Consider the following 24,050-nt stretch of genomic DNA (forward strand, 5'->3'; position numbering starts at 1 on the left):
TAAAAGGGCGCGCGAGTGAAACACGCATTAAAAGTTAAAAAGCCATTTTCTGTTTATTTTAGGTTTACAGGGTAGGCAATACTTATTTGTTTTGATAAATCGTTAAGTTTTATATTTTTCGTTAAGTAGTATAAATCTGTAAGAAATAAAATTTAAAAAAATAAAGGCGACTTCAAATACACAATGATGTTACTAAACTAAAAACCTATTACGTGCTACGTAATTGCTGATCGGTTTGAAGACGGTGCCAAGTCAGTGGCATTTTGATTTAAGCCGTTTCTGAAAGAACCACTTGTAACAATTTTCTGTAAAACCTAATCCTTTATCCATCAGCTTGGCACCGACTTCACACTGATCAGTAGGTAGCACTTACGATGTGATGTTTACGATTTTTGATTTAATGGGTACTTTTTTGTGTTTATGAAGTACTTAGGTTGTTTTTTTTTTTAATTTTTAGTGCACCTACCCACGTTTTACAATTAGTGCAAAAAGACTATCAAGTGACTAGGTTTCACTTTTTCATTAATTCCCTCACTGACTCCCAGTGACTATTATTTTCACCGTGCAAGGTTTTATTTATTTCAAGTTGACCAAGTTTCAAGTTATGCGCGGTGGATTTACAAGACGGAGGTCCTGGGTTCTATCCCCGGCTGTGCTGATTGAGGTTTTCTTAAGTCTGGCTTCGGCCGTGGCTAGTTACAACCCTACCGACAAAGACGTACTACCAAGCGATTTAGCGTTCCGGTACGATGTCGTGTAGAAACCGAAGGGTTGTGGATTTTCATCCTCCTCCTAACAAGTTAGCCGGCTTCCATCTTAGACTGCATCATCACTTACCATCAGTGAGATTGCAGTCAAGGGCTAACTTGTAAAGAATAAAAAAAAACCTTGACTGCGACCACACCTTTACACGCGAGCCGTGATAGCCCAGTGGATGTGACCTCCGCCTCCGATTCCGGAGGGTGTGGGTTCGAATCCGGTCCGGGTCATGCAACTTTTCAGTTGTGTGCATTTTAAGAAATTAAATATCAGGTGTCTCAAACGGTGAAGGAAAACATCGTGAGAAAACCTTCATGCCAGAGAATTTTCTTAATTCTCTACGCGTGTGACGTCTGCCAATCCGCATTGGGCCAGCGTGGTGGACCAAGGTGTAACCTCTCTTATTCTGAGAGGAAACTCGAGCTTAGCAATGAGCCAAATATGAGTTGATAACGAAATCATCAGACCTGAGTCAATTTAGAAATCTATACGAATATTATAAAGCTGAACAGTTAGTTTGTATGTTTTCTTGAACGCGCTATTTCAGGAATTACTGGTCCGATTTGAAAAATTCTTTAAGCGTTAGATAGCCCATTTATTGGGTAAGGCTATATATTGCGATAAAAAAATCCTAAGCTGACTCGTGCTGGGTATCGAACCCGGGACCTCTCTATTGAGAACCATAGCATTGCGAAAACCAAGGCACGCTCGAAAGGGCGGGTCCCTTATAGATTAAATTACGTGTTACAGGATAACCAAAGAAAAACAATTTTGGAAGAAAATAGCAATCAAAGTAATTACTTTTTTCCAAGAAATATTATTATCATCCAAAGACAAGAGTCCACAAAAACCTTTCCAATGTTATCAAAGTGTCAAATCTCCTAATAAAGCTAATGGGTCGAGACTTGATACGTTTCATTCTTTTGTTGGGTTTAGTTGTCGATATATTATCAAACGCAAGCTAGAAGCTTGCGTTTGATAATATATCGAAAGTCGGAAAGAGAGAGTCGGAAGAAATATATCGGAAAGTCTTATTAAAGTGTTAATCTATCTATATTTATATCTATCTATACTTATAATAAAACTGGTCAATTCTATATCTAATTTGAGATTTTACTTATACCATTTGTAACACCAAACGTTACCGTGGCATAACGGACGCCAGCGCCATCTAGAATCTATACTTATAATACGAATTCTGTACATTTTGTATATTCTGTACATTGAAGATATTTTGATAATTTTTGTTGCAGGGCATTATACAATCGATACTGAAACCAAAAAATTTTTTTTTTATTTTTTGTCTGTCTGTCTGTCTGTCCGTGTTTTTTTGTTATTGGGGCATCACGCTAAAACTACTGAATGAATTCAAATGAAACTTGGCACGGTTTAAGATCATAATACGGAGAAGGTTAAAAGATACTTTTTATTGCGAAAATAAAATAAGAAGGGGTGAAATAGGGGTTGAAAATTTTTCAGTTTCAATTTTTTTTCATAAATCATAAAAAAAATGCAAAATATAATGTGATTCAAAAATTTTTAAGATTAAACCTCTTAAATTGTGAAATAGCGTTGAAAGTTTACATTGATTTCCACGTAGACGAAGTTGCGGGCGCCCGCTAGTGATTATATGATTATATAAATGATAGCTTGGTGTTACACTGCACTATACGACTGTGTGTGTGTTTGTGTGTGTGTGTGTGTGTGTGTGTGTAGAATGGTGGTAAAAAAAAGAAACCCCGGCTGAGTCTGTTGTGGGCTCTACAACTCTCGTAACTTTAATTTTAATTGAATTATGACATATCTTGACCTCTTAATTGAAATATACGAATTTTGATTTTATAATAGGTAGGTATAGGATAGTAAACAGTTTTTTTAGGCAACCCATTGGCAATACGAGTATTTATATTGACACTAGCGGACGCCCGCGACTTCGCCCGCGTGGAATTTAGTTTTTCAGTTCCCTCGGGAACCACGAATTTTTCCGGGATAAAAAGTAGCGTATGTTTTAATCCATGCTATAATTTATCTCAATACCTAATTTCAGCTAATTCGGTCTAGTAGTCGAGGCGTGAAAAAGTAACAAACTTTTATATCATCAAAATCATCAGTTGTCGCAAATCTCGGGAACCATGGATTTTTTCGGGATAAAAAGTAGCATATGTGTTAATCTAGAGTAAAATATATTTCCATTCCAAATTTCAGCCAAATCGCTTCAGTAGTAGCGGCGTTAAAGAGTAACAAACATCCAAACAAACTTTCGCGTGTATAATATTATTGTGACTGACATGTTTAATTTATACTAATGTTGTTATGAAGAGATAAAGTGGTGATCTCTGGATCTACTAAATCTAAACAGCTGGCCCAATGCAGATTGGCAGACTTCACACACGTTGAGAATTAAGAAAATTCTCAGGTTCGCAGGTTTCCTCACAATGCTTTTCCGTCACCATTTGAGACACGTGACATTTAATATTTTTAAAGTTACAGGGTACTAATAAACAATAATGGTTTTTCTACTGTCGCAGAACATCAATTGTTTATAGCCCATGATATCACTATGTACAAATGTTCTAGAGACAAACAGAAAATCCTTTTAATTCCGTCCAAAACAAATATCACTTACCTACAAAACAAAACAAGTGACAAATCAATTTGTGTTAATGGATATAAAGTACCTACTTATTAAGGGGTAAACCTGACAGGTACGAGATTTTATTGTGACTTTATTTGTGTCTGAAATACAGGATATATATACATATAATATATATATATATACACTACACACTCATATATACAATACGCTATACATATACAGAGTGCTCGGGAGTCGGTACTTAATCTTTATGGAAAATTAATTAAAAATGTCTGAGGAACATGTATTTTGACGGCCTCCGTGGCGCAATGGTTTGCGCGGCGGATTTACATGACGGAGATCCTGGGTTCGATCCCAGGTGGGGCCAATTGAGGTTTTCTTAATTGGTCCAGGTCTGGCTGGTGGGAGGCTTCGGCCGTGGTTAGTTACCACCCTACCGACAAAGACATACCGCCAAGCGTTTTAGCATTCCGGTACGATGTCGTGTAGAAACTGAAAGGGGTGTGGATTTTCATACTCCTAACAATTTAGCCTTCCATCTTTGATTGCATCATCACAATAGAAAAAAATATGTTCTAAATTAAATATTTAAGAAGAAAAAAATATTTCTTTTGTAAATAGATCTTAAATTGTGTCCATTATATCAGATCCTTATATTAATATGACCTAGCGAAATATATTCATTGATAAATATCATGAAGTAGCTTACTAGTGAAGTGCGGAGTGCCACTACGAAATAGATAAATGCGTGACATGGATAGTCAGAATTATTTGTATGAAAACAAAGAAAGTTTTTTTTTTATACAGAAGACTCAAGAATATACCAGCCACATTGCTAAGCGTTTGTAGACAATGAGAAAGCCTTTGATTCGGTAGTATCCAAGTGTTGAAGTGTTTGTACGAAAACGCCACAATGTCAGTCCGTATTCATGATCAGACTACGAGGCCAATCCAGTTGTAGCGAGGAGTGCGTCAGGGAGATGTGATCTCTCGAAGCTATTTACCGCCGCATTGGAAGACGTCTTTAAGCTTCTGAACTAGGATGGACTTGGCATCAACATCAAAGACTACTCGTAAGGCCGTACAGTACATCATACGACTGCGCTTGGCGAACGATATAGTCATTATGGCAGATAATCTGATGATATAAGAAAATAAACATGGACAAAACGAAAATAATGTGTAATGCTCATGTATACGCCCAGTTATAGTTGAGAACGCTGCTCTCTAAATTGTAGACGAATACATATCTATGTCTAGCAGCGGCGAAGAGTCCATATAGGCCGATTCCCGTCGTTACCATTTAAAAATCCAAACATACCTACATTTTCATTATTTTAATAAATATATATTTATTTATTTATTTATATATGTATGGATGAGAAACCAGAGTTTGTACCAAGCGGTATAAATTAAATTTTCTTTGGGACGACAGCAACAACAAGGTCTCTGATTTTGTTAGAGGAGTGCAGCCGATCTACTAAGAGGTCCTAACCTAAGGGTTGGAAAACGGGGGATGATTGAGTGTATAACCATTAACAATTGTACATTGAAACTTTGTTTAAGGTCCGAGTTAGATAGTTCTTTTTTTATTAAATAGGACTTCAACATTAGTCCCATATTAATTGGAAAAAAGTAGCATGGTGGATCTAAGCTCTATAATGGAGGCCTTGTTCTTGAGGCGGCAGATATAGAATCGCACGCGTTATATTAAAATCGCAGTGTCATTAAACATAATGTGTTTTGCTTTTACACACCACATTTTTTAATACCACTTTTAATTGTATTTTTACTTGTTTGCATTGAATAGGCTCTGAAACCACTGAACCGATTTCAAAAATTCTTTCAACGTTAGAACATTATCCCTGGTGAACATAGGCTGGATTTTATCCCCGTATTCCTACGGGCCGTGATAGCCCAGTGGATATAACCTCTGCCTTCGGTTCTTCGGTTTCGGTAGGTTCGAATCTGGTCCGGAGCATGCTCCTCAAACTTTTCAGTTGTGTGCATTTTAAGAAATTAAACATCACGTGTCTCAAACGGTGAAGGAAAACATAGTGAGGAAACCTGCATACCTGAGAATTTTCTTAATTCTCTGTGTGTGTGTTGTCTGCAAATCCGCATTGGGCCAGCGTGATGGACTATTGGCCTAACCCCTCTCATCCTTAGAAGAGACTCGAGCTCAGCAGTGAGCCGAATATGAGTTGATAATGATGATGATAATTCTTACGGGAACGCCAACAGCGCAGGTAAAACCGCTTAGCACGCTAGTGTACAGAAAAATCCGTCAATAAACTCGTATAAAAACAAACAAAATTTTCTTAGGGAACTCGTAAAATTACGGAATCGTATGAATAAATAATCCAGTGAGGAACGCACGGACAGAACAAATGTCCTGTGACAGGCTGATGGGCTCTTTCGTTCCATTTGCCGACTACGGTCGTTCGCAACGAAATGAGTTTAGCTTCCGTCAACATTGAATTTTGGAGCTCATTCTTTCTCTTGTTTCAATTATCTACAAGCATTCACTTTCACTATACTTTACCTTATCAGCCAATAGACGTCCACTGCTGGACATAGGCCTCTTGCATGGACCTCCAAGCAATACGATCTCGAGCCGCCAGCATCCAGCAGCTCCCTGCAACCCGCTTGATATCCTCGGTCCACCTAGTGGGGGGTCGCCCAACACTGCGCTTTCCGGTGCGGGGTCGCCATTCCAGCACCTTGATACCCCAACGTTATCGGCTCTTCGAACTTTGTGCCTGCCCACTGCCACTTCAGCTTCGCAACTCGCTGACTTTGGTTTGTCTGCGGATCTCCTTACTCCTGATTCGATCTCGCAGAGAAACTTACTCTCTATAAGGTTAGGTTAATTATCTCTCTCTCTGCAGTCGTTCCTTCATTACTCAAGATCGTGGTCCTGGTAAAATCCCAACCTCCTGCGGGTCCACGCCTTTCATCAGCTTCTGCTAGTGGTCATCCCTGCTATCGTGTAGAACTTCGACTCTTTATCCTCCTTCAGCTGGTCAGCCCATCGTTTTGGTGAGCGGCCCCTCGGTCTTTTCCCATCGGTGATGCCTGTTACTATTAACTTCTCTAAACTGCAGTCACCACGACTTATAATGTGCCCGAAATACCTCAGTAAATGTGGATCGAAGGTTTTTATAGGGGAGGGGATTCGAAGCTTAATGCCACTATGCTACTCTAAGGTGGAGTGGTGGGCTTAGGATGATAATGTTTGATGGACCACCGTTATCATAGATGTTAATGATACAACCAGGCATTAACGTCACGGAAGAAGGAAATGTCACACCACCAACTTCCCAACCCCCGCTTAAAAAATTTAAATGGAAATTTTATACAAGAAAGCTCAGAGCTTCATCTCCTGACCCAGGATTCGAATCCAGGACGTAGTTTAATCACTAGTCATACAATGCAGTTACTAGACCAATGAGCAATTTCAATAGTCACTACCTATTGACCAACTGACCCGTGCTATAAAAAGCTAGGATTAAAAATGAAAATGCAGCTTAGTTTTTATATTTTGCAAACGATAGATTGGTTTCAAAAGGCCAATGTATTGCTGGATTAAAAGCGCTATCAAATCCAGTACTTGAATATTTATAATATGAAAACTGAACAGTTCTCTTGTTGGTGCGTTTTTATAAAATCTAACTACCTCTAAAATTTATCTGGTTAAATGGTGTGTGTAAAAGAGTACACGATTTTCACAAGTGGCACTTTAAAAGTGTATTAATGATATACATGAGTAGTCTAATCATTACAACCCATATTCAGCTCACTGCAGAGCACGAGTCTCCTCTCAAAATGAAAGGGGTATGGCCAATAGTCCACCACGCTGGCCTAATGTTGATTGGCAGACGTCAAACACGCAGAGAATTAAGATAATTCTCTGGTGTGCAGGTTTCCTCACGATATTTTCCTTCACCGATTGAGACACGTGATATTTAATTTCTTAAAATGCACATAACTGAAGCTGCATGCCCCGGCCCGGATTGAAACCCACACCCTCCGGAATCGGAGGCAGAGGTCATATCCACTGGGCTATCACGTCTCTCTCAATAAAAGTGTAATCACATTTATGAATAGTATCATCATCATTACAACCCATATTCGGCTCACTGCAGAGCACGAGTCTCCTCTCAGACTGATCCTCCCTGAATTGAAAGCAGAGGTCATATCCACTGGGTTCTCACATTTAAGTGGTATACTTTTATATTTTATCTCTGATGCTCTGTAATTTGTTACGCCCACGGAATTAAGCGTAGCTTTAGCATTTTCTATGTTCTTTGGTAACGCCCATTGTTCTAGGATAAGTCTCTAGGTTGTTCTTGTGGGAAAGGGAAGTTATAGGATAAAATAGCTGAGATAATAATTTGTTTTGTTCAATAATCTATTTTAATACCAATATTCTACAGAAACGAGTTTTATCTACGAGGGTAAAGACACAAAACACAGCCAGATATTATAAAATAAAGTCGCTTCCGCTGTATGTTAGCGTAGATCTTTGAAACTGCTCAACAGATTTTAATGCAGTTTTCAGCAATAGATAGAGTGATTCAAGAGGAAGGTTTATGTAATATTATAATACAAAAAATATATCAGAGATTTAAAAAACGTAGACCCAACGCATGGCGGACGCAGGGTGTAGACTAGTAGGTATAGATTATAATAATGATAATAATAATATTTATTGATTCACTAGTAAACATAAAAATAAATTACATAAGTCTGTGATCTCCACACTAGGATTCCCTGTATCATAATATAAGTATCTATTAGCTTAGAAAATTAGTTCGTAACACTCCCGATGCCCAGTGCGCTCGACTTCTTACCCGCGCAGTCCTTTCCCCCGTCACCCATGTTGTCATGGGAGTGTCATCAACGAACTTGCCAAGCTATACATAGCTGCGACGCAGGGGTGGGTATATAAAACGCCAGTTTATATTTATTTAGGCTTGATCTAAACGTATTACACACAACACAAGAATGTTGCCTTACACTCTATAGGCTAAACATTTCTGCAACCTACTCACTAGATCATCCCTTGTGCGTAGGTACTCATATCTCAACGAGGGGTAAGGGCTTGTACTTTTTACAAGTTAGCCCTTGACTACAATCTCACCTGATGGCAATCTACGATGGAAGCGGGCTAACTTGTTAGGAGGAGGATGAAAATCCACACTCCTTTCGGTTTCTACACGACATCGTACCGGAACGCTATATCGCTTGGCGGTACGTCTTTGTCGGTAGGGTGGTAACTAGCCACGGCCGAAGCCTCCCAGACCTGGACCAATTAAGAAAATCTTAATCGGCCCAGCCGGGGATCGAACCCAGGACCTCCGTCTTGTAAATCCATCGCGCATACCACTGCGCCACGGAGGCCGTCAAAAGCCGTATATCGAGTGGATCAATCTTGTCTCCAACTTTCGCAATATTGATCGAGGAAAATGGATAATTTGAAAACTTTACTAGTATGTGAATTGACTCACAATATATTAGGTTTAACTGGTAACGAGTTTGAGGCTAAGAGAAAGATAACTTTCGTCACTTGTGCATTTAAAAAGGGAAGTAGTATAATCAATAATACGATCGGAAATTGTATTTTTCACCTCGAGTCTATAGCGTCTCACAGTTCTTGTGTTGGTTTTTTTTAACTTCACCTATCAAAGAACACTTGGGTTATTAAAACAAATCTAACGATATCTTAGTTTCGTATCGGTTCAGCGGTTTGGAAGTTATGAGGTAATAAAGAATATTACATACATACATTCAAGATACGCGCGAAAAACATAGCCCTTCTTGCAGTCAGGTAAAAAGCAACTTAGGTAGTCATTCGATTAGTCGATTCGGATATAAAACCAAGAGAAATGGGTATTCAAAAACTTCAAGCATCCATCTTCATTCGTTCTGATATAGGTATTCGTACCTACTACCTACAATATCGGAATGTCTATTACGACTACAAAGAGAGAACGTATCATTTCCACCCATTTGAAGCACATTTGTAACACATTTTAGGCTTACCGAATAAGCCGAAATGTGTGGTTTAGTGAAATAAATTTCGAGGCTTTGACATCAGTACTAAATTGTGAGTGAGCTGTGTTTTGTATGTAAACATTTTCACAAAAAAACTTCATTCTCTCATTTATTTATTTGTTCTTTTTTACAATTTTTAAGCAAAGGTTATCACACTATTAGTCAGGACAACTTAACAAATCGAACTGTAACCACAATAAGACCCTAGAATGGCAGAGAATGACCTTGAGTGAAGTCACGCACTTGTGAATGTTGTGTGTAGGGTTAAAGGATCCTTTGATAGTCGACTAAAACTTCCCTTTTTCACTCGAGTCACTCTCCCCACCTATTCCAAGTAACCCTAAAAGAATTACACAACAAGAAATGTGGACGGCTCGAACGCCACGAGCATACTGAAGCCGACCGTACGATGAGCGCTTTATATCGCAAGTCGTCAAGCCAACTGATCGCTACCCCTCTCTAACTCCATGTTCTTTACAGAAACAAGTCGCGCCACCTAGCGTTGGCACGAGCCAACACGAGATCGGATGACTTCATATCCGTCTCAGACTACTATTTACTTTGCAATATAAATAGAAATTGTATATAAATAGAAATTTTCATTTCAATTAGATATTTGATTTTCCACCTAGCGGTCAACCAAAGTTTCAATTAAAAGCTCGCTTTCGCAATTCACCTTGTCATCGTGATGAATTCGGAGAACGATCTGGCTTTGATAAATTTTAGTCACTACACTGAGCAGAAGTAATATTAAATTTAAAATACGTATTTTTGACAGAGTTCAAAAGATGATTTACTTTTTTTTTAATGTTTGTCTCATAGCTTTGTCATTTATTAACCAATTTTAATTTTCTTTTTTTCAACGAGTATACTTCCAGTCACGGTTTAGTAATTTTGTGTTAAAATGATAATTATTATTATAATTTTAAATATAAACGACTTTAAAACATTAACATTCCCACGAAACTAAAAAGAGAAAATAACATTATAATATTTTCTACCTATTGATCACTTTGCGGGAGGTGCCAAGCCAGTGATATATTAATTCAAGGCGTACCGAGTATGTTTCTCCGACATGCTTAATAACGACTAATATCTACACCACTCGGGTTTGGCACCGACTTCAAAGTGATCAGTAGTTAGAAAATATTATAATGTTATTTCTCCCTCTTCAGTTTCATGGGTACGTTAATGTTTTGAAGTCGGTTATATTTAAAAAAAAAAAATATTGTGACACCTTTTTTTAATATTTTTAATAAACTCCTCCTGAATGAATTGTTACCAGTGGTGACATAGATATCACTAACAGCCGATGGACGTTCACTGCTAGACTTGTACTTGACTGACTATTTGTAAAGATTCTACCACCGATGCGGAAGGCAGGTTCTGCTGAGAAGAAACTGGGAAGAAACTCAACAGTTGCTCTTTAAAAAAAATCATACAATATTATAATTTACAATTGATGACAATATCACAATTTCTTATAGTTTTACTTCCCGTGTTAAGGTGGAAGCTGATCCAATGGCCTCCAAGCAACTTTATCATTGAGGAACTCATCAAAGGTGTAGTAACCTCGACTAAGTAACCTTGATAAACAAAGCGGTTTTCCAGCAACATCTAGACTAAAATCTATAAACCACAGTACGCACAATATTATATTCACTGAAATATTAAATAAGTTCTGGCGGTATATGTATTTCATAAATCGTATTTCTTAATATTCTGAATACATCACCATACATTGAGAAGCTTATTAGGTTTTCCTCGTCTTAATTTGAATATTCTTGATTCAGGTTTTTTGGTATATTAAATAATACACTTTTCATACTGCTTCATAGAATATAGATATGCAAAGAATATTATTAAAGAAGTTAAGAATATTATTAAGAACTATTCATTAATCATTTTTATCATATCAGCCGATGGACGTCCACTGCAGGACATAGGCCTTTTGTAGACTTCCAAACATCACGATCCTGAGCCACCTGCATCTAGCGAATCGCTACTATCTAGCAAAACCCTACGACTCGCTCGATGTCTTCAGTCCACCAACACTGCGCTCTCTCTGCGGGGTCGCCATTGCATTACTTACCTTACTTACTTACCTTGGAACCATATTCATTCAACCCTAACTAATTTTACCGCATAATGAAATCATTTTGCGAACCACATTATTTTGATAAAGAACATTTTTTTAAATCTCTCATAATTCCTGCATTCTATCAGGAGACAGGGAGGGATCTTGTCACCTCTGCTCTTCAACTTGTACTCAGAACGTGGAATGAAGGATGCTCTAGAAGATAGTGCTTTAGGAGTTGTCGTTAACGGGCAAATGATTAACAATCTACGATATGCCGACATCACTGTCTTAATAGCCGCTACTCTCTATTCGTCAATGTCGTGTCATTTCATACGTTTCCTAAAACAAGACTGATTTTTTCTTTCTACTTGCTTCAAACAATTTGTCAATCTTTTGGAGACAGTCACTGGCTCAACTGTGTATCTTTGTTATTCGTATCAGTGGTCTTGTGATAATATTCCACGACTTAAATGTATTATTAAAAATGTAATAATTTCCTTTTTATGTCCAGGTGTTTTGTAACCTTATTCCATGTGTTTCATTATTGGTTTTAATTTTTGTTGAATCATCATTATCATCACCCATATTAGGCTCACTGCTGAGCTCGAGTCTCCTGTCAGTATGAGAGGAGCTAATAGTCCACCTATTGGCCTAATCTCCCTCTTATTATGATAGATATTGCTTAAATTAAAATAAAACAGTGCTACCAACATAAAGAAAATTACACAAATACGCTATTATTATAATAATAATAATAATAATAATAATAATTTCTTTATTAAGGATAAAAATCCACATACAAAAGTATAATAATTTAAATATACGTCGTAAATTAAACTAAAATATTAAAATGACACGGTATGATATCTTATAATTAATGAAAAATAAAAATAAAAATAATTCGTAATAAAATTGCACGTCATCTTATAACTAATTTTACCTACTTTTTATTTGCGTCCCGGTGAACACGTCGCCAATGGTCAAATATCGGGCCAGACATGTGCTCACCGATGACCTTGAGGATGACGTTGTTTGATTGTCTGAGTCTTTCCCAGAAAGAGGCTATGCGATTTCGTATAATCGCAAAAAAGTCGGGAACCTTCGCCTCAGCAAACATGCTCGACGCACTGCAGTACCTAGGGAGTCGCATTAGGATGCGGTATGCATCATTATATTGCACCCTAATGGTGCTCATGGATGATCTTTTGTATTTCGTCCATAGTTGACATGTATAAAAACATTGGCAATATGCACGAAATAGCGTTAATTTCACGTCCACACTACATTTGGAAAATCTACGAGCGAGCATGTTGCACCGAACCGAAAGCGCCCTTCTCTCTCTTTCTATGTCTAAGTCATCCTCAAGATCACCCGTGAGGACATGACCCAAATATTTAAATTGCTTCACTTCCCGAACTGCAGAACCATTCAAATAAACCTGAGGCACTCTCTCCGGACCTCTTCCAGATCTAAAGACCATCATTTCAGATTTAAGAACATTGTATTTCAACCCATGGTCGTTAGCATAACGACCGCAGATTGAAAGGAGTTTTCTTAGCCCTCTGATTGAAGGACTCAGAAGCACCATGTCGTCTGCATAGCTAAGATTGTTTACACAAACGTTTTCGAGATGGCAACCAATCTTAGTGCTTCTGAGCTCTCCTATCAGATCGTTTATGTACACATTGAAGAGATCCGGGGAGGTTAAGCCACCTTGGCGAACACCACAGTCTAGTCTAAACCCACTAGACAGTGTTTCACCCCACCTTACATGGTTAATCTGACCACCATACCAGTATCTCAACAGATTTACTATTTCGCTTGGCACCTGGGCCGCATGCAATTTGTTCCATAGTAGACTATAGTTTACCAGGTCAAATGCGCGACTCAGGTCTAGAAAGCATGCATACACGGATGTGTCCCGTTGGGTATAATACTGCACTATATGTTTTAGGCTGAAAATAGCAGAATCTGTTGATACACCGGGTCGGAAGCCAAACTGCGAATCATCAATATTAATAAATTTCTGCAGTTCGGGATGCACAACTCGCTCCAAAATCTTTCCTATTACAGTACCTAAGGAGATAGGCCGGTAGTTACTAGTAGCGCTCAAATTACCCGTTTTATTCTTAACAATAGGTATAACAATCGTTTTCATAAGGTCAGTTGGTAAATATGATATATCTTAGACACAAATTAAATAAAGAACATAGCTTTGAGTATAGAACATTACCTGCACACACTATGTGCTCAATACTCAAATTGTCGTGACCTGGTGACTTACCTCGTTTAATTTTATTTACTGCATTTTTTATGTCGACTGGTGTAAGCTGTACATAATTTCTAGAAAGGTTTTTGGACGAGGGCGTTCCATCTTTAGGTGCTTCTGTATTTAAAGGCTCTAATTTAAATTTTTTTGCAAAAAGATCAGCAATCTCCTTAGGCTCCTGTAAATTTTCGACAGTTAAGGGCAATTTCTGTTTACCGTTAAAGTTTTTAGTTGCATTCCAAAATTTAGCAAAGTTTTTTTCTTTTTTATGTGTTGCAAGAATATCTAATTTAATTTTTTCCTCATTTCGCTGACACCAACTTAATTTATTTTTGAAAGCTTTTCGACTTTCAATCATTTTGTCATATGTACTTCCAGACGAAGGCTTGCCCGCTAAGAACCAACTGTTATAGTAAAACTTTGCGTTTTTGTGATATTCGTTGACATGATAGTTCCAACCGATAATTGGCTTATGTAAACGATGACGTCCACCGGAACGCAAATTAGAAGTTATTATAGCACCCGTTTGAAGTATATTAGTTATACTTGTGTACAAATTACTAATAAAATCACAGTGTTGGGTAATATTATCACAGTGCTGATTATTCTTACATTTAAAACAATAAAAATCCTTTAAAATCTCTAATTTCGAACTACAATAATTGGAGTAAAATTCAATTTGACTAGGGTCGCGGTTGTTCCACTTAATTTTATCAAATGAGTTGGAACCTGGCGTCGTTATTACTAGACGATTATCATTATAGACGGGTGAACCAACGTGAGAGCAGCCAAAGTTGCACTTCATACGTAACGGTATTATGAGTCGTCAATAAAGATTTTAAAAATGGAAACTTCAAAACTTCAATTTAAGTTTGCGACTTCACTTATCACTTACTTTTTTCATATAAAAATGTATAAAAACACTATAACAATCAATGTATATAATTCAAAATGTACAAAACTTTACTTAGTAGTAAAATATATTTTATGTGTTAAAAAAAACATAAAAGAGAACTAAAATGTTCGTTTTCATTACTTTTTCGCAATGTGTAATATTAGGAGCATTTTTTTTTTCTTTTGTTTGAAAGCATTTTTGAATTTAACCATTTGACTCCTAAATGGACGACCGGTCGCCCAACGTATCTGTTACGTGACATGTAAAAAAAATATAAAGTAAACTAAGGGCAATAGGCGAGCACAATAACATGCTCCGCGCGATAGAGGAATATAAAGATTTTTTAAATGGCCCACAATGGTAGATTAAAACCGCATTCCCTGACTGTCGGCTACTTCAACGCAGACGGGCTTTTCGATAATATACTCGCGGGCAGCGAATGGTTAAAAGCTTTTTCAAATGTAATTTAAATTATAATTTATCAAATAAATTATTAATCGGTTCGCGACAAGATCATATCCAGTATGTACAAATAGAAACTCAGTGTACATTCACCAACGGATACGATTTATGATTCTTGGATCAAATTAAATCAATACACAGATAATTTTGGCCTCTGTTTTGAAATGATAACCGCTATCCAAATAGTTAGCCAGATGCTATAAAGTTTAATGCCAAATCTTTACGACTTGGAATACGTTTTCAGGTTGCTAAGATAATTTTTGGAACTAGTTACCCGTACTACTTCCAAAGACTTTATAGTATTAGTATAGATGAAAAATTTTCAGTAGTTCCTTGTACTCTGTGTATTCTATAGTTTTGTTTAGGTCTTTGAAATATAACCACGATATTTGTGCCACTATTTACTAACATAATTGTGTCATACGAAACCTATTTCTATATTTCAACCTGAACTTGACAAATAAATAAAAAAGTACAATATTTTCAGTGTAAAAGCTTTAGTTGCCAAGTACATTACATTTGACCACAGATGTTTTGTTCTAGGAACTTGGTACACTGCCAAGTCTTGTGTTGGCTAGTTCCTGATTTTCAACTGGAAATTGTTATGCTTATTTTTATTGATAGTATTATGTTTTGGATAAAGCTGCAATTTGACCTGTAGACGGTAGAGTTCAAAGAATTGAGGCTGTGGGTAAAGAAAGAGGAGGAGGGCATTATATTTTAATTGATACTGAAGCCAAATATGTTTTTTTTAGTTTCTGTCTGTCTCTCAGTGAAAGTTCAAATGAAACTTAGCACAATTTCGATTCGGTGATTCGTTGAACTATGTCGATGACTGGATTTTCTGCAGATTTCCTTACACTGCACTGATGACAGCCGTTTGTAGTACGAACATGAAACTTCTTATACGTGTAGGTATACATTTTATCCGTGTCTACGTTTTTATTTTTAAGACATTTATACAAATGCTGCTTTTATATATACAGGGTGCTAGGGAGTATTTCCCATAACTCTGGGGTTATATTTTTTACCGAAAATTAATGAAAAATGTTCAAAAACATGTGTTCTAAAATTAATATTTTCGGAGTAAATATTTGAAAATAGATCATAAAATGTGTCCCCTATACGCATCCCTATAATTATGACGTAGCTAAACTTTAAAATGATAAAATGCACGGATAGTTAAAGGCGTGTGTTACATGGCTAGTCGGAATTATTTAAATAAACATATAATAATTTATTTATTTTGCTGTCATTTTTTTTTTCATTTATTTAGGAAACAAACAGCATTAACATAAAACAATAATTTACACATTTAAAAAACACTTAAGCCAATTAAGTTTCCATAGAAAGATCGTACATACACAATTAGGGAGTTGGCAACAAGACTTATTAATAGTAAACAAGAGTACAAAACAACATAACATAATAACATAATAGAACAAACAATTTAATAAAACGGTGGCAATCTATAGATAGAAGCCAAAATAGTAGTTTTATACCGTCCACTATCCACAAAGTACCACTATACAAAAATTTAAATCATACCTACGTACATTTTCTCCGTGCAGACGCAAAATTATCACACTTGAGAAATAAATGGTCAATTGAATCATATTTTAAATTATAAATTTCCCAAGCCCTATATAAAAATCTGTTTTTACTGTAATTGGTTTTAGAGGAAGGCAGACGGAATACTTTAAATTTAATCATCCGTGAAAAGCCGACGAACCTATGCGACCCAGGTCCGACAAAATACTCTCTACGTACGTTTCACCCCGAAACCGGAGCATCCTCAGGAGATGTCGAGAAATAAATAAACTATTATATATTCATGATGAACTTCCGCAAGGTAACGCCTACTTCTATCCAATATTTAAATGAAAACATAAAAAGTTTTTATTTTTTAGTTAACAAATATTAGTTTTTTTTTTTATTCTTTACAAGTTAGCCCTTTACTTTATAATAAGTGATGATGCAGTCTAGGATGGAAGCGGGCTAACTTGTTAGGAGGAGGATGAAAATCCACACCCCTTTCGGTTTCTACACGGCATCGTACCGGAACGCTAAATCGCTTGGCGGTACGTCTTTGCCGGTAGGGTGGTAACTAGCCACGGCCGAAGCCTCCCACCAGCCAAAAATTCAGTTATGCAGTTCGGCTCCTATGCGTGGACTCGTCATTACGTCTGCATTTTGAAGTTATGGGAAATACTACCCTGTATATTTAAAATATTATTCCTTATTATTTAATTAACAATATTAACCATTTATATAAATTACAAATATAATATAAGAAACACAAATTAGGAAAGCTCGCAAACGCAGCTGTTCCAGCCAATTTGCATAACGAGGGTTAAGTATTATGACCTCTGGATTAGTTTGGGCTTATTTTTTACTCGACTACGCTAAAAGAGCTTGATTGATGTGTTTATGGCTTGCTTTTGACTACATGACATTTTCTATCATGACTGATGGAAAACAATGTAGAGATCGAAGGTAGGGCGTGCTTGCCAAGAGAATGCCATGATTAAATTATAGGTAAGTAACTCAGACACCTACACCAAATTTATAATATTAGTATAGATAGTTTTGACGACCTCCGTGGCGCAGTAGTATGCGCGGTTGATTTACAAGACGGAGGTCCTGGGTTCGATCCCCGGCTGGGCTGAGATTTTCTTAATTTGTCCAGGTCTGGCTGGTGGGAGGCTTCGGCCGTGGCTAGTTACCACCCTACCGGCAAAGACGTACCGCCAAACGATTTAGCGTTTCGGTACGATGCCGTGTAGAAACCGAAAGGGGTGTGGATTTTCATTCTCCTCCTAACAAGTTAGCCCGCTTCTATCTTAGACTGCATCATCACTTGCCTACATCACCATCAGGTGAGATTGTAGTCAAGGGCTAACTTGTAAAGAATAAAAAAAAAAATAGATGTATCGAACCCATGACCTCATGATCAGAAGCTGAATCTAAACACTAGAACAATGAAGCAGCCGATCAGCGACGCCTATAGTATAATAGTTCTGTTTATACTAAAAACTAAAGAGTTTTCTTACTGTTTTACATACAATCTCATGGTGAGATTTTTTTTGAACCATGTATCATTATTAACCATGCACATACCATGATTAACCATGTACGTGAGATATTATATTGCACAAGTGTGTGCGCATGCACAGGTGCACTTTCTATTCCCTCACTGTCATAGTCTGATGAAACAGCAGACTGATACGACCATTGAAAGATCAGGCGCAGGACAGACAGCTTTACGTGCTCTGCGAGGCACGGGGTTGTACCAACACTGCCAACTTCCCAACTCAGGCTGCTATTAAGATTTTTCGTGTGAGAAAAATTCTAATGACGTATTTTTTTGTTGGCCTGACTGATAATATCATGTTATACTCAATATATCAACCCATATTCGGCTCACTGCTGTGCTCGAGTCTTCTCTCAGAATGACAGGCATTAGGCCAATAGTCCACCACGCTGGCCCAATGCGGATTGGCAGACTTCACACACGCAGAGAATTAAGAAAATTCTCTGGAATGCAGGTTTCCTCACGATGTTTTCCTTCACCGTTTGATACACGTGATATTTAACTTCTTAAAATGCACACAACTGAAAAGTTGGAGGTGCATGCCCCGGATTCCAACCCACACACTCCGGTCATATCCACTGGGCTATCACGGTACACTCGTACAAGATTAAATCGTTTCGTTAGTCTACAAACGGCAAAGGCAACCAATTCCCAGCGCAGAAACTATCAGGCCCGAGTGGATGTTGTGAGATATCTAAATTACCTTCCTTTGATACGACGGAGTCTATTAAAAGTGCTCCAGGAATACGGGAGTACGAAAAATATTATACGTGTCTAACTGCAGCTTCGTTTGGCATCAAAAACCGGCCAAGTGTGAGTCGGTGTTGTTTTTTTTGTAGATATTTGTCATGCAACTACGGAAATACATCAATTGTGAAGACTTCACCTGTCTAACGATGGACGATGATGATGGACGGACTAGCGGAGTCTTGTTAATAGGCTAATTTGACATCAAGTTTCTTATCAGCCCAGAATCCAAGGTCCATTCTGACCCCCTACCTCCCACTGATTCGGCCAGACTGACTGTGAAGTCGGATGGATGGTGTTGGGTTGTCCCCCCCCCCCCTATACGCCTATATAATAATAGAGTCCATTTTTACCCTTTGATAACGGAACCCGGGACCCTAAATACGTGAAATTTTTAAGTTATATTAATATCATAATTATTACTTAATATATGAAAGTTACCTACAATAGTATCAGCGTGAAATACGAATATTGCATTTTGGCATGCAATAAAACTGCAGTTGCAACTTCACTACTATTTATCTATACTAATATAATAAAGCTGAAGAGTTTGTTTGTTTGTTTGTTTGATTGAACGCGCTAATCTCAGGAACTACTGGTCCGATTTGAAAAATTCTTTCAGTGTTAGATAGCCCATGTTTTGAGGAAGGCTATAGGCTATATATTATCCCTGTATTCCTACGGGAACGGGAACCACGCGGGTGAAACCGCGCGGCGTCAGCTAGTATTTTATATGTAGTAAAGTTGCAACTAGCTTTAGTTTCAATTTTAGTTCTCCGCCGCACTGAATTTGTGTCAGGTAATTTCAGTAATTAATGTGATTGTGGATTTTCAAACGGACTGATTCCTAATCTGATCAAACCATTAGAAAAGGTGATTGGAAGGATAATTTGTTAACAAAACAAACTTTTAATTTTTCATTACTTTCACAGAGCTTTCATGAGATGCACTGTGTAAATAATATTTCTAAGGTTAAAACCTTAAAAATAATAATTACATGATGAATGTGGTTAGAGCCGTGATAGCCCAGAGGATATGACCTCTGCCTCCGATTCCGGAGGGTGTGGGTTCGAATCCGGTCCGGGACATGAACCTCCAACTTTTCAATTGTGTGCATTTTAAGAAATTAAATATCAGGTGTCTCAATCGGTGAAGGAAAACATCGCGAGGAAACCTGCATACCAGAGAATTATCTTAATTCTCTGCGTGTGTGAAGTCTGCCAATCCGCATTGAGCCAGCGTGGTGGACTATTGGTCTAACCCCTCTCATTCTGAGAGGAGACTCGAGCTCAGCAGTGAGCCGAATATGGGTTGATGACGACGATATAATATAGCAACGAAGTGGTTAAGCAAGCAACTGTGGGCGTCAAAAACAACTTTGGCAACAAAACAAATTTCCAAGCTACTAAAATTAGCAAACCAGCGTATGTTGTTGCATTTCAGAATTGCATGTCTTTAAAACGAACTCCGTGTTCGAACTTCAAAGTTTAATATCGTGCTACATAGCCTTCCAGAAATTAAAGGCAGCGGTCTCAGACCAATTATAGAAGGACCTGTATCGCACTCATAGTCAAGAACTATGAATAGGAAAACGAGCTTAGATTTGGTATATATCTTATACTAAATTAGAAGTTTTTGCGCGTTTTTTACACAATTCAATTACACAAAAAAGGTATTTTTACGGAGCTCTTTAACCGACGAACACGATTACAACTATTTAACGTCGATTCTATAGACACAGTTTTTATAATCGCATTAGGTCTTTGATCATATACTTTGACAAAAAAGTAATGTCTAGCGAGGCAGGTCCTATACAATAATTGGTCTGAGGCAGCGGTAAACTTGTGTTAGATGAAAGTTCCCCGTAAATCCAACCTCCTTTGCAATTGACCATAACTAAACATTATTACACACACTTATAAAGATGATGGAAGGACCAATGATTAATTTTTAAACTATAAATATAACAACTTATTTATTTATTTATTTTTATTTATAACAACTTTATAGCACAAAACAGAAAATAACAATAGAACACATAAATTTTAGGCAAAAGGCCACCTTATCACTAATAGTGATCTCTTCCAGTAAATATGTTACTTGCCTACTCACCTATAATCACCGCAAAATTGATCCGAATCTAGCTACACCACTGAGCACACATGCACAGTTTTATATTTCCTCACGATGTTTCTCTTTCGCCGTTTGAGACACGTGATATTTAATTACTTAAAATGCACACAACTGAAAATTTGGAGGTGCATGCCCCGGACGAGATTCGAACCTACGCCCTCTGAATTGAAGGAAGACGTCATATCCACTGAGCTATTACGTCTCTATAGAATAGTTATTTACACAATACCAAAGCTAAATTTATTAATTATCTACGTGTATAAAGCCTATCTGCATTGGGCGAGCGTGGTGGACTACCTCTACCCTACCCCTACCCCTGAATTTAACCCGGAAAAAACAATGGTTTTTGAATATCAAGCGCACGACGTCGCAGGCGGCTGCTAGTTTCAACTATACTAATATTATAAGTTCGTTTTTTGTTTGTTTGATTGAACGCGCTAATCTCAGAAACTAGTCTGATTTGAAAAATTCTTTCAGTCTTAGATAGCCCATTTATAGAGGAAGGCTATAATATTATTCCCGTATTCCTACGGGAACGAGAACCACACGGGTGAAACCGCGCGGCGTCAGCTAGTCTTAATATATAAATGCGAAAGGTCACGAAATTTGAAAAACCACTTGACTTACAAAAATGAAATTTGGCAGGGAGGTAACTTACAGTAAGTCCGCTAAAAACGGATTTTGCAAGAGGGCCAGATTAGGAAAGTCTAAGGGCGGACGAAGTCCCGGGCGTCCACTAGTAAAGTACGAGTCAGGTTTTAAAGTTACTTAAATAACAAGGGCATAAGCCTTCAACCGTGTATATACTTAAATTGAAAACCCTGTGTTGTTTGAATTTAACGAAAAAACAAAAAGTTCTGTCCAAAGCCTCTCTGTATTCTTTACGTAAGTTTATATTAAGCTTTTTTTAATGAAGTCCTTAAGTTATTAACTTATAAATATTGTCGTTTCCACAGGCTATAAATCTATGGTGTGTTATCAAGGAAGGACTTTACAGCTTTCAAGCCATAAAACAAACTCGCCAGTTAACGCATAATTTAAACTAACGATCTTTGTTAGCGTAAATTGTTGTTTTTTAATTAAACGCAGTAGGTGGTATTATTATGAACTTTTATTATGCGCTGCAATATTGCAAGTGATATAGTACCCATGTGTTGAAAGTTTGTTTAATAATTTTAACTAAAACTGTTTCGCGATTTTACCTGCGTAAATTCCATTCTTGTTGGAATACCGAGTTATAAATTAGACGAAGAGCTTTTGCAACTAAACGCGCTTTAGATGTTACTTATCGTTATACAGGATGCTCTGGAGTATTTCCCATAACTTCAAGGGTTTGACGTGTCCACTTATAGGAACCGAATTGCTTAATTAATGTTTTTTTAACTAAAAAGTAAAATCTTTTTATGTTTTCATACAGATTAATTAAAATACTACTATAATATTATACTATGATACTATCCATGTAACACACGCCTTTATCTATTCTTGCATTTTAAAATACGTTAAACTTGGCTACGTCATAATTATTAGGATGTATTTATGGGAGATTTACACATTGTAAGATCTATTTATAAAAGAAATATTATTTACCCCAAAAATATTAATTTTAGAACACATGTTTTTTTGAACATTGTTAATAAATTTTAGGTAAAGAATATTACCCCAGAATAAACCCCAGAGTTATGGGAAATATTCCCAAACACCCTGTATATATATATATATATATATATATATTTAATTTTTCACATTCTCTTTTACGAATAATGTCGATAACACATAAATCCTCCGTATACACTTTTACACGATTTTTTTGTGGTTAGTTGCCCTAAGTATACCCATCAATATTGAGGGCTCATACTTGGTGGAGATACTCAACAACATGAAAGTTTCTTCTTTATGCTTATTTGACTCATTTGAATAAACCAGAAAATCCCCTTTTTGGTACCCTAGCTAAACATATTGTAGTGGGTACAACAACAATACAACAGGCCGGGAATCAAACCTTGGTTCTCTTTGTTGTGACGGTTCCATAATAGCGAAGATGTTGGAGGGTTAACTATAAATTGCAAGTCCCGTTTTACTTAGCATTACCACAGTAAATATAAAAATGTGGTTTTGTTGGTATTTATGCTGTGTTTGGGAGATCTCTGGAGCTACTGAACCGATTCTGAAAATTGTTCCGCCACTAGAAAGTCACGTTGTTTGTGAGTGTCACAAGTTTTATTTTATCCCAATATTCTTTACGGAAACGGGAACTACGCGGGTGAAACCGCAGGGCGTCAGCTAGTATGTCTAATATAAACGCTTACGTAGATTAAGGAAGATCCAAACAAGTCAAGGGCTTACTTGCAACTAACGATAACCAGATATCGGTGTTTAGTATTCCTCAAGAGCGAGCAATAAGCCTGGGAATTGTATTATTACTATGGAGAACTGTGATGGTATACTAAAGACATCGCATCTCATTGCCACGTTGGTTTACTGAGTATATAACTAGAGTTCATCAGAGTTCATCACGGTTGGAGGGTTAAATCGACCCTTAAATCCTTTAAGAAAAGATTACTGGGAAATCTATAGAAAACAAACAGTTCACAGTTGCATTATTATTGCGCTGTTCAAGATAGACTTCTGAAAACATTGTATTTTTTTTTTTCCTTTACAAGTTAGCCCTTGACTACAATCTCACCTGATGGTAAGTGATGATGCAGTCTAAGATGGAAGCGGGCTAACTTGTTAGGAGGAGGATGAAAATCCACACCCCTTTCGGTTTCTACACGGCATCGTACCGGAACGCTAAATCGCTTGGCGGTACGTCTTTGGCGGTAGGGTGGTAACTAGCCACGGCCGAAGCCTCCCACCAGCCAGACCTGGACAAATTAAGAAAATCTCAACGTGCCCAGCCGGGGATTGAACCCAGGACCTCCGTCTTGTAAATCTACCGCGCATACCCCTGCG

Source organism: Bicyclus anynana, chromosome 19 (genome assembly GCF_947172395.1).
Source record: "Bicyclus anynana chromosome 19, ilBicAnyn1.1, whole genome shotgun sequence".
Classification (NCBI taxonomy): Eukaryota; Metazoa; Arthropoda; class Insecta; order Lepidoptera; family Nymphalidae; genus Bicyclus; species Bicyclus anynana.